This window comes from Stegodyphus dumicola, chromosome 1 (genome assembly GCF_044657685.1).
Source record: "Stegodyphus dumicola isolate Sdum_Otavi_A_Nest chromosome 1, ASM4465768v1".
NCBI lineage: Eukaryota > Metazoa > Arthropoda > Arachnida > Araneae > Eresidae > Stegodyphus > Stegodyphus dumicola.
In genome coordinates, this window is record NC_140768.1 from 5,186,067 (window position 1) to 5,199,224 (window position 13,158).

At 34.1% G+C, this 13,158-nt stretch overlaps 1 protein-coding gene and 1 non-coding gene across 3 annotated transcripts in view; one reads left to right on the plus strand and one right to left on the minus strand.

The window, feature by feature from the left end:
• Window positions 1-11,636: 11,636 nt before the first annotated feature.
• Window positions 11,637-13,158, plus strand: part of IKKbeta (inhibitor of nuclear factor kappa B kinase subunit beta) — an 81,753-nt gene continuing 80,231 nt past the window's right edge. The window contains exon 1 of one of the 2 annotated variants that reach the window (XM_085812419.1): window positions 11,637-12,013. The gene's annotated coding sequence lies outside the window, so the exon portion shown is untranslated. Of the gene's footprint in view, window positions 12,014-12,046; window positions 12,417-13,158 lie in introns of those variants that run through there. The other variant, XM_085812417.1, reaches the window with a different exon arrangement.
• Window positions 11,643-11,715, minus strand: TRNAK-UUU (transfer RNA lysine (anticodon UUU)). The gene has a single exon. It is a non-coding gene; the product is annotated as a tRNA-Lys (tRNA).

The following is a 13,158-nucleotide window of genomic DNA, read 5'->3' on the forward strand; positions in this document are numbered from 1 at the left end:
GTCGCTCCCTTAGAATTCTCCAAAATTTACTGTAGGCGGAATGTTCACATTCATAATCACTGAATTCTCTGAATATAAAGCATTTTGAACAAAAGCAAGCGGATAATTAGTTAACTGGTGGGTATATCCCAGTTGCACTCAGTCTTTTCTACCATCTATCCTTTCACCATTACTAGTAAAATCCTTTTAGTCCTCCCTCCTCTCCAAAACTCGAAAAATACAATACGCATTTATTTAAATTTAGATTATTTTAAGCATGTTATGTAGTAATCGTTTGGTTTATTTGACTGTTGCAAAGCACTCGAGTGTTATTTTAGATGAGGGGAAGGATGCCTTCTTGGAGGGCTTCTTAAAGGAAACCTGCTTGCCTAAAAAAATTGCCCCAACGGGGGTGGGAAAAAAATAGCCCCAACTGGGGTGGGGAAAAATTGCTCCAACTGGGGTAGGAAAAAATTGCCCTACTGGGGTGGGTTAAAAAATTGCCCCAACTGGGGTGGGAAAAAAATTGCCCCGACTAGGGTGGGGGAAAAAATTGCCCAAACTGGGGTGGGAACTGGCTAAACATACTTATGTTCCTGGAAAAGTGGGCGACGAAAAGTAGATGTATTTAATAAATAAAGGTAAACAAAACATTAATAACGCCCATTTGAACGTAATTTTTTTTTTAAAAATCTGAAACCTTTCAGATTTTTCGAAACTTCAGTCGCTCCCTTAGACTTCTCCAAAATTTACTGTAGGCGAATGTTCACATTCATAATCACTGAATTCTCTGAATATAAAGCATTTTGAACAAAAGTAAGCGGATAATTAGTTAACTGGTGGGTATATCCCAGTTGCACTCAGTCTTTTCTACCATGTAGCCTTTCACCATTACTATAAAATCATTTTAGTCCTCCCTCCTCTCCAAAACTCGAAAAATACAATATGCATTTATTTAAATTTAAATTACTTTTTATGTGTTTTATAAATTAAGCAAGGAACATAAAAAAAAAAATTCTGAAAACTTTCAGATTTTATATTACGCCTAAAGGGATAATTTTGTTTTTCATTTACAGATTATTTTAATTATGCGCGTTTCAAGAGCATTTGGACTAACGCATAAAACACATCATGTTAAAGGCATTAAAACACATCATAACTTTAAATTTCCGATAGGCAGTCTCGTGCGCTATAGATTACAATATTGTACAATGTAGATTACAATTCCGTACGGTGTGTTGCCACCGCTCGCTTTGGAATCGTTGAGTTGCAATTCGTTAAAATTTAAAAAATATGAAGCAGATAATATGAAGCAGAAATGAGAAATTCAAGAATAGGGCTTCCAGGTGCCCATATTCGGATGGTAGACTATGTTATTCGAAATCTCATGGCTCTAGGTATCTTTTTCTACAGTGCGAGAAATATATATATATATACATCTATGCAGATTCTTCGTTATTTAATTTCTTTAAATATAATACAGGGTGATAATAAATATGGTGGCAACAGTTTGAAAAGTGATACAATCGTTGATAGTTACTCGCCGCAAAATGCCGTTTTGAGACTAATGTCCCTTCTGGGCTAACCTATCCCTTGGATCTACTAATAATTGGCAGTCTTACAATAATTGTAAGACTCTAGCTAAATTAAAGTTCCTTTTGCTGGATAGATCCATACCTGAACTGCGAAGCGGCTGTTCGCTAAGATTAACGGTATTAATAACAGTGCGTACGAAGGGTGAAAAGGCTCTTTTATTCAACTCAATAAAGGATTCACCATCGGCATTCCTAGTGCTTAAGAAACTTAGGCAATACTTTTGGCTGTAATTTTTCAATACAGAATTATAAAATTAAAACTAAGCCTAGGCGAGACTACACAGTGGTAATTAATGCGAGTTGGCTTTTAACCCTACCACCGACATACACAAACCGGGAATTAATATACACGTTCATAAAATAGCCAACTTGAAATATCAGCGAAACAATGGGGCTAAACGGCAGAAAACACTTTGCCTGAAGTGTCTCAGACGCCAGCTTAAATGGCATCTTTCTACCCTATTTCGGGGCCCACCAGCGGCCGAGCGGTAAAGTCGCTGAACACTGGTAGTTCGGTCCGAGGCTCGAATCCCGCGAACGGGCTGGCTGCATGGGTGTTTTCGTGGTTTTCCCCATGTGTGACGTGTATACGAGCCAGTTTCCCTTAGAAAGTCCTCCACGAAAGGCATCCCTCCTCTTAGGCAGATAGCCCTAGTGTGCTTTGCCATAATTAAATACATCACACACCACACCACTACCCTATTTCGCATAATGCGCGAAACTGAAATTTAATTCTGGCAGGAAATTACAGAAAATAGAAAAGGTAAATAACTAAACAAAACTGGTTATTTCAAAATCAGATAAGTTCTTACAGGCTGATTTCATTGTCCCTAGTTGAGAAACCCTGCTATAATCTGAAAAAGGGTAAAAAATAAAACCAATTGTTAGCCCTTCTAAGAGCTGCGGCAACTTTAATAGCCGTCTCGGATTGCTTTAGAAAAATGATTCTTTTAAATTTTTAGTCCAAAGGGGCTTTTTGTCCCTGAGGGACTATTGTTTTCGTTTTGCGTCGAAACACTATAAATGGCTATATCACTTTTCAAACTGTTGCCACCAAATATTATTGCCCTGAATTATATTTGAAGAAATTTAATAATGAAGAATTTGCATTAATGTTTCTCGCATTAGAGCCATGCGAACAGGGGCATCTGAAAGCCCAAATTTCAAATTTGGAATTTGTTTTATTATCGATTTCATATTTTGTAAAGCCCACCAGCGGCCGAGTGGTAAAGTCGCTGAACACTGGTAGTTCGGTCCGAGGTTCGAATCCCACGAACGGGGCGGCTGCATGGGAGTTTTCGTGGTTTTCCCCCATGTGTAACGTGTATACGAGTCAGTTTCCCTTAGAAAGTCCTCCAGGAAGGCATCCCTCCCTTTAGGCAGATAGCTCTTGTGTGCTTTGCCATAATTGAATAATCCTAATCCAATCCAAAAAAGAAAACTACGAAAATCCGTTTTTAAATTATTGCGAAAAATCCAAGAAACGTTTTATGAAGAACGTTTCTTCTTGGATTTTTCGCAATAACTTTAAAAACAAATTTTCGTAGTTTCTTTTCTTTTCTTTTTTTTTTTTTTTTCTTTTAAAATAACTAATCCATGAATTAATTTACTTGCGCCAAAAAATATTTTCTTTTCCTTTAGAATTTAAAGAAATTTTAAACGATATTCATTTTATGAACTCTTGATAAGTGATCTTCGAGCTTCGACACCGGTTTCAAACTTTGGCGGCAGATATATCGCGCATGCGTAGCTGTTTCCCTCTATTATGGAATGGAGCCACGTCTGTTGCAGAGAGGTTCTTTACAATACATATTCTTTGATTCTAACCTCCATGGTACCGTATTTATGGTACCGCATGGTACCGTAGATTTAACCAATTTTGTTTTATACGAGAACATGTAAATTCTTTAGTTTATGCATTGCACATGCGTTTCTCTCGATTCTTGAGGTTGCTGGAAACCAAAAGTTGTGGGAAACTTGCTTTGCCATTCTAAAAGACAATCAAATTGGAGCGGCGTAAATTGGCTCTATGCCAGCTGCCCGAATGAGGCTCACGTGATACACAATTCGCCAAAAAAGTTACCTCTTCCGACGTCGGCACAAAAATCGCTTTTTTTGGTCAATTTTCGAATTCCCTGACTTTTTCCAGTGTTCCGGGGTAACGTGGCAACCCTGTACTAAGCTTCTAAATTAAATATGAACTAAATTGTAGTGAATTTTTTGATACCACTAAAAATAGCAAAGAATTTTCAAAGAAAGCTCACACCAGGGAAAAATACTAACAACTTAATAACAAGGTGCGCTCAGAAGAATTAGTATTTAAAAATTGGCTCATTGTCACTTTCTTTTGAGAATTTCTTATTAAACTCACTCAATCATAAGTTTTTTTAGTCCAAAGGGGCTTTGTCCCTGAAGAACTACTGTTTTCGTTTCGCGATTTTGCATTGGCTCACTATAAACGTCCGTTTGACTTTTCAAACTGTTGCCACACAACGTTAGAGTATTTGAAGAAATTAAATAATGAAAACTCTACATTAATGTATGTATATTTCTCGCATTGTGATAAAACGACGGTACATAGGGCCATCGAATTTTGAATGACGTAATCCTACTGAGAATATTGGCATGTGGAAGCCCAAATTTGAAATATGTTTTATTATCGATTTCATATTTTGTGAAACTTTAACGAACTTTTGATTAACAAATTCAACGATTTCAAAGCCAGGGATGGCAACGTTGTAGAGAAAAACATTTTTATATCCAATTCGGGAGACTGCGTATCGGAAATTCTAAATTCTAATTCATTTTAAAACTATTTTGCGGTATTGCTGTTGACCTGAATTTTATGGTTTAATTGCAAAGAACGTGAGATTTAATAAATAAAGGTAACAGAGAAAATGTTAAAAAAAAATGCCCTTTTGGGCGTAATTTAAAATCTGAAACCTTTCAGTTTTTTTTTTTTTTTTTTTTTTTTTTTTTTTTTGCGTTGAATAGCGAATCACATTTCAAATTGTTGCCACCAAATATGGTCCTGTATTATTATTATTATTATTTTGTTTTTGTTTTTGTTTGGTTTGAATTTCGTGGTGATCACTTTAATGCCTTTAAATCCAAATATGTTTTTGTTTTGCAGAGTAAAATTCTGCGCAGGTTTAATGCGCGATTTATCGTTTTTATTTGCACCCAGTTGGAACGTTTTTCTCTGAACCCAGTTAGGGCGTTGTTTGCAGAGTTTTCATGCAGTTGTTTTGCAGAGTAAAGTTATGCCCAGATTTTAATGCGCAGTTTATCGTTTTTATTTGCATCCAGTTAGTGCGTTTTATGAAGTTCTTTTGCAGAGTAAAATTCTGCGCAGGTTTTAATGCGCAGTTTATCGTTTTTATTTGCAGCCAGTTGGGGCGTTTATCCTTGAACCCAGTCAGGGCGTTTCATGAAGTTGTTTCGCAGAGTAAAATTATGCACTGGTTTTAATGCGCAGTTTATCGATTTTATTTCCACCCAAATAGGGCGCTTTTATTTGCACCCAGTTAGAGCGTTTTATAAAGTAGCTTTGCAGAGTAAAATTATGCGCAGTTTATCGTTTTTTCAGCACACAGTTAGAGCGTTTTATAAAGTTGTTTTGCAGAGTAAAGTTATGCGCAGATTTTAATGCCAGTTTATCGTTTTTATTTGCACCTAGTTGGGTCGTTTTTATTTGTGCCCAGTTAGAGCGTTTTATGAAGTTGTTTTGCAGAGTAAAATTATGCGCAGATTTTTAATGCGCAGTTTATCGTTTTTATTTGCACCCAGTTGGGGCGTTTTTTTATTTGCACCCAGTTAGGGCGTTTTATGAAGTTGTATTCCTGAGTAAAATTATGCGCAATTTTAATGCGCAGTTTATTGTTTTTATTTGCACCCAGTTAGGGCGTTTTATGAAGTTGTTTTGCAGAGTAAAGTTATGCGCAGATTTTAATGCTCAGTTTATCGTTTTTATTTGCACCCAGTTGGGGCGATTTATGAAGATGTATCGCAGAGTTATGCGCAGATTTTATTGCGCAGTTTATCGTTTTTACTTGTACCCAGATGGGGAGTATGCGCAAATTTTAATGCGCAGTTTATCGTTTTTATTTGCACCCAGTAGAGGCGTTTTAATTTGCACCCAGTTAGGGCGTTTTATGAAGTGGTTTTAAGAGTAAAATTACGCGCAGATTTTAATGCGCAGTTTATCGTTTTTATTTGCACCCTGTCGGGGCGTTTTTTATTTGCACCCACTTAGGGCTTTTTATGAAGTTCTTTTCCAGAGTAAAGTTATGCGCAGATTCTAATGCGCAGTTTATCTTTTTTATTTGCACCCAATTGGGGCGTTTTTTATTTGCACCCAGTTAGGGCGTTTTATGAAGTTGTTTTGCAGAGTAAAATTATGCGCTGATTTTAATGTGCAGTTTATCGTTTTTATTTGCACCCAGATGGGGCGTATGCGCAGTTTATCATTTTTATTTGCACCCAGTTAGGGTGTTTTTATTTGCACCCAGTTAGGGCGTTTTATTATGTTGTTTTAAGAGTAAAATTATGCGCAGATTTTAATGCGCAGTTTATCGTTTTTATTTGCACCCGGTTGGGACGTTTTTTCTTTGCACCCAGTTAAGGCGTTTTATGAAGTTGTTTTGCAGAGTAAAATTATGCGCAGATTTTAATGCGCAGTTTATCGTTTTTATTTGCACCCAGTTGGGGCGTTTTATGAAGATGTTTTGCGGAGTAAAGTCATGCGCAGATTCTAATGCGCAGTTTATCGTTTTTATTTGCACCCAGTTGGGGCGTTTTTTATTTGCACCCAGTTAGGGCGTTTTATGAAATTGTTTTGCAGAGTAAAGTTATGCGCAGATTTTAATGCTCAGTTTATCGTTTTTATTTGCACCCAGTTGGGGCGATTTATGAAGATGTATCGCAGAGTTATGCGCAGATTTTATTGCGCAGTTTATCGTTTTTACTTGCACCCAGATGGGGCGTATGCGCGGATTTCAATGCGCAGTTTATCGTTTTTATTTGCACCCAGATGGGGCGTTTTTTATTTGCACCCAATTAGGACGTTTTATGAAGTTGTTTTAAGAGTAAAATTATGCGCAGTTTATCGTTTTTATTTGCACCCAGTTGGGGCGTTTTTATTTGCACCCAGTTAGGGCGTTTTATGAAGATGTATTGCAGAGTTATGCGCATAATTTAATGCGCAGTTTATCGTTTTTATTTGCACCCAGATGGGCGTATGCGCAAATTTTTATGCAAACAACTTCATAAAACGCTCTAACTGGGTGCAAATAAAAACAATAAACTGCGCATTAAAATCTGCGCATAACTCAACTCTGCAATACATTTTCATGAAACGCCCCAACTGGGGCAAATAAAAACGGTAAACTGCGCATTAAAATCTGCGCATTCGCCCCATCTGGGTGCAAATAAAAACGATAAACTGCGCATTAAAATCTTCTTGCGCAGATTCTAATTTCCAAACTTTTTCGTGTTTACATTCACTCCACCTCGAAACAGCGCCATCTATTTTCACACTCTTCACCAGTCTAAAGTTCAACACTCCCCCCCCCTCCACCATGTGAACTCTTAAGTTCACAAAACCGAATATACATAATAAACCAATATTACTCGTACTAAACCAACCACAGAATTTTCAATACTATTTTTACAACATCAAATTGTAAATAACAATCAAGTGATGTTTAAACACATTAAATCAACTTATAAAGTTGATTGCTAAATATGGCATATGAATCACATATACCGAAATCAAAATTAACGATACTCATGCAACCTAAAAAAATCGCATTTAACAATAATCAATAAAGATACCTATAAAATGTGATGTATGTAACACAACAAAGTCACATTATTACACAGTTGCTTTACTGATAATTATATACTTCAAGTTTGTACAGCAAATGCACTGATCTCTTTAAGTTATATGTTAGAGTGTTCATGAGACAAAACAGAATCTGACCATCTCTGCGAAGATAAGTTTTTATTATCTTACCTTATATGGTATTTCTCCCGCCTTTCTAGCGTGCCTTCGTGGTGAAGTGGTTCTGCCCGCTGGGCCGGTATTCCAGAGGACCGTGGTTCGATTCCCGGCGAAGGCATTGCTAATTTTTCGTCTGGCCTGCTTCCAAAAATTACCTAATGTCTCTACAACCTGTTGTCCACGAATTCCTAGGGAAGCCATGGCCACGTATAAAAACAGTATCATCAACTTTAAACTGACCAGACACTTTATGAAGAGAAAGTAAACGTTTACCAATAAAGAAATTGGCAGAACTTGGTGGTGAGGCTCTGAAGGGTCATCGTTGATGTATGTTATTCGCCTTGAATTGTTTACAGATTTTCCATTCCAATGATAAATGTTTCTACCTCATTCAAAGAGAGACTAAGTTCAGTTTTGGTTCAGTTTAATGTAAATGAAATGTTAATAGAGCAAGGATAAATGAGATATATTAAGGTTATGTTCTAATTGTTAATTATGATGAAATTTTTCAAAAAAATTTTATAACTTTATTTTAAAGTTTGTCTGCATTTACATGATACCTATTTTTTGAGAAACTTAATTTTTTTTTTTTTTTTTTTTCAAGTTTTCTGTTACAAAACAAATGTAAACATAAAATATTACAATACTAATTTCATGAAACTTTCCGCAGATATTCTATGAAATACTTTTTCTGATCACAAAACATTTTGATAGGAAAAATCTGTTTGAATTAGAAAATGTATTAAAAATGTATTTGGCTTATTATAGTTGATAGCTGCATACCGCAGACAAATTTTTATCGGTTACATAATTCTCATAAATATTAATCTGTTACAACAAATAATAATTTTATTACTAAAACTCCCTTGCAATTAAATCTCTCTCTCAGTAATATGAAATTAATTAATTGAATATATACCATGTGTCTATTTTAATCTACTTATGATTCTCATTTAAAAAAAAATTAATTTATTTATAGAAAATTTACAGTTTTTAAGAAACTATTAGGTCATTAATTACTGAAATAAATAACCGCCGAAGAACTCTCCCACTGTGTTCAGTTTTTCTGTTGCTTAAAAGTAGTTCTACTGCTAGTAGTTCTAGAATTGATTACCAGTGGCGACTTGTAATAAGCACTGTGGAACTGCAGCACCTCCTATTTCCCGTTATTATTATTTTTAATATTTAATACCCTTTAGTCTTTAATTCTTTCTTTATACTTTTACTTTTTTTCTTTATACTTTATACATAATCCTTAAGCTTAATGTTAGTAGCCATACCCCACTTTGTGAGAAACGTACGAAAGTCTTTGGAACTGCGCGCTTCACAGTTCGAGCGACGTAGTGTTTGGCTGTTCTGCGCATGCGTACACAGAAAGCAGCACGCGAATCAGGCAGAGAGAATACCACTGTCGCTCTTGCAGTGCCGAAATTCTGGCATGTTGTTGGAAACGTGATTTCTTTTTACTCCACGCGTGTGGTATTTCTCCACAAGGAGGAACTTCATCATACGGACCATAAATAGAGTTCATGAAAATTTGCAACCTTTAAAAAATTGCCTTACTGAAATTCAATCAACATCAAATGCAAAACAACAACAAATGAAACAATTGTTCCTATTGCAAAAGCAACAGGAATTTTAAAATATCTGAATGGTGCTAATTTCAAGTTTTGGTTAGAGCTTTTTTTATCAGATGCCTCATGTTGAAATAATATACAACTAAATGCAATCCAGAGAAATTAATGTGTTTAAAGTTAACGAATATATAACAAATTTCAAAACTGCTATTTTAGAATTAAGAATTTCAAAGTACTGTGAGAATTTCTGAAAGACACTGATGGCAGAAGCTAAGGAAATATGTGACTTTATAATTATGTATTGATATGATGCACAGATATTCTTCCACTAAACACTTAGCAGCTGCTAAATTGTTAAACAAGAAATGTTTCGCTAGTTTTAGGAATGAGCATTCTACAGAAGAAATAGTACTGACCACTGAAGCATATCCAATAATTGACGACAAAAAAAAAAAAAAAAAAAAAAAAAAAAGCTTGAAACTGAGCTAAAAGTATTCTGTTGTAGGTCTGATATCCATGAATACTGAAAATTAATTGAGCTAATGAAATCTTCGAAAATAATCTAGATGATGTTCTTAGTGAAATTACGAAGCTGATAAAAATTCTCTTGAGAGTTCTCATGACTACATCAGAGGCAAAACGCTGCTTTTCAACATTGAAAGGAATGAAAACTTTTCTAAGAAGCACTAGGAATTCGGAAAGACTAAATGCGCTTGCATGGCTTTCAATAAAGAAAAATTTCCTCAGTTGTCATCCAGAGATCAAGGAGAAAATTACTGATCTTTTCGTGCAAATTAAAACAAGAAGAATGGATTTCATTTTTAAATGAATAGACAAACACTGAACTGTAACAATTTTGGTTAAGTTAATTAAGAAATGTTTAATTTTTTTCTTGTAAGATTTCATGAAGTTTCAAAATAAATTTTATTTTTATAAATGTTTCTTTCCTTTTAGACAATTTTAAAACAAAGGTTAAATTTTTTTGAAACAGCACACCCAGCCGCCACTGTTGATTACTGCCGATTTTATCATTTTAAAAAGAGAGAGATAAAAAATTTTAAATTAGTAGATTTTTTACTATTTAGCTTTCTATACGTCTAATTTTAAGAAATTGAAAGAAATCTAAACTTTTATATGTATATAAATATTTTAAGCAGCGAAACAGGATATTCTACGGAAGCCCATCGTTAACAGCTCATTCAGTATGGTGTCGCCATCTAGTGATAGATTGTGTATACATTTAATCCGTACTTATCATTTTTTTGTTATCTGCTGTTGTTCAAGAAGTCTTTTAAACGTATAGATTTCTACGGTATAATTTACAGTTCTAAAATGTGAATAATTTCAGAGTATTTTCTATATAATATTATGCAGCAAATATGATTAAAAGTATGGATAGAAATGTTGTATGTAAATTAATATGTTACGAAAAACAGTCCTGTAACGTTTTCCGTATCACACACCAATACTTTCATGACTTGCAAGAAACCATCCGATAGGGGTGAAAAACATCGAATCTATGCTCTTTAAAATACAGTTATGCTTAAAATAATAGTAGAATGCCTAAGTCACTATAAGTATTTAAAAATTGTAAAGTTGTCATCCAGAGATCAAAGTGAAAGCTAAACTTTTCGTATGCATGTGTATGTTTCGTAAGCTTTTACTTCTGCATATTATAAAACACAATGAAGATAAATAATATATTTTATAGTCGAGAATGATATAATAAGCAAACGTCTTTAATATAAACATCTTTTTCTTGGTTAAACTATGTAAATATTTGCAAAAATTATCATTTTTAGATGCATTATAAAATTGTAACACATATTAAGAAAAAATAAGAAATAAGTAACATGCTTTTATCATTTAAGACATAAAGACATGGAGAAAAGTCCCATAAAATGCACTTGAGGACAGGGGCGTAGCTAGAGGGGGGCATCTGTCCCCCGGCGCAGAATCCAAGGGGCGCCAAACTGATGTTACGACATTTTAGAATTAAATGTTTTCCATTCTTGGCAAGCAGTAGGGGGCGCGAAATCTTCTGTTGTCCCTGGGCGCTGAAAACCCTAGCTACGACTCTGCTTGAGGATAACCATGCTATTTAGCTGGTAATTCCGCAGTATTCTCAAGAGTTGTATCAGTTAACAAACTAATTAAATTCTGCCTTTGATCATCACAAAATTTAGTCATGAAGATTTAATCCTATATTTCTTCGATTCTAAGGCGCATATGCTTTTAAGAACAGATGATTTTTCTAAATGATAAAATTTTCGTTAATAATCGAAATCAATTACTGAGCATTTAATTTCATTATATTATTTCTATTTATCGCTATATATATATATATATTATTATTTTTTTTCTTTTTCTTTTTTTTTTTTTTAAGTAATATCACTTCTTATTTCTGAAAGAAACCTAAAAGCAGACGATCGGTTTTATTTTGTTAGTATTCAATAATTGGTTCAGGAATGGGTGCAAAAAGTACACCGCCCGAACAGGGACTCGAACCCTGGACCGTTAGGTTAAAAGCCTAACGCTCTACCGACTGAGCTATCCGGGCTCTGGAATCGGTCTTCAAATACTAATTCAAATAATAAGTTAATTTAAATGTTTGTATTTTCTTTATTTATTTAATTTCTATTAAATTTCTAGGCGATATTTCTCAGTTCTAGGATCTAAATTTAAATGGTTACTTAAATTGCAACAGCGTTGAAGTTTTGAAAGCGGAAATGATGCAATGTTCATTAAGCATCCGGTTAAGTGGTGTTCCGTAAAGTCAGTTTTAATCTATATTGCATCTCCTGATTGTCTTTTTATAATCCAGAGATGGTATATGGTAATCTAAGCAAGCAATAAATGTGAGTGCAATTTCATGGTTGGTTTCATTGATATTATTTTTCAACTTTGCTAATTATGTGTTAAAATTTAAGTGTCGAGAAACTGTTCGATTAATAAGATGTGTATTTCCTTTTTCTATATATCAAATTGGCTTTGATTGGATACGTACTACCTATAAGCCGCAGGTAATCGCACTCGTTATCTGCTAGAGATTAAAATATTGTGAAAATAATGAACTTTTGGACTTCCGCTGCAGAAAAAAGTGTTCTGCTTTTCCATAAAGGAGTTAAAGTTGTTCGAAATGTGCTGTTAGATTTGACGTAAAGCAAAACATGGATTATTTGTCATATCTATGTAGTACTGAAAAGTTAATGCATGATTTCATTAACTAATTTGGATAATTGTTTCGATCGAAAATAACAAGTAATATTTTAAAATGCTTATTTGAAGATTTGATTTGTTGTATTATTTAACATATTTATTTTGTTGTATATGTTGTAATATAAACAAAGTAAGTTTACTTTTGTTTAGAAAGCAAATATTGAAATGTAATCAAATTTGAGTAAGGCAATATGACGACCAAATTGTAATATAATACAGTGGCTCACCTTTTTTTTCAGACATTTGTTTTTTCAGTTTTATTTGTAAATGTTAGTGAAATGACTTTGCTTTTCATACCGTTGGTGATCTTTTTTAAGAGCTGCTTGTTTTTGAAAAGTTATTAGAAACATTTTTGTGATAATGATAGTGTATCCAGAAAATTCTGAATATGAACTCGCATAAGTATGACACTTTGAACTAACAATTTATATTTAATAAAAGCATGCAGTTATCAAACAGACTTAACTTTTTTTTGCAGTCCACCCTTCTAAATCTGCTGCAAAATTTACAGTGTTAATTTTTCAGAGACTAAATCTCCATTTTTTTCATGTTAGCTTTTAAATTGTGGTCTAGGCTCCAGTGTGTTTTAAACATTTTACTCAATTTCTGTCATTTTAATACACTAAAGCTAGTTAAATGCATTACATCAATGCAATTTCTTTCTTTTAAATATTTTAATAACTTTATCATTTTAAAAATCACAAATTGTTAAATTTCAATATTTTCAATTTGTAGCAGCTTGTCATGTTCACTTTGAATATGGGACGGGTTTTCATCCGCAGAG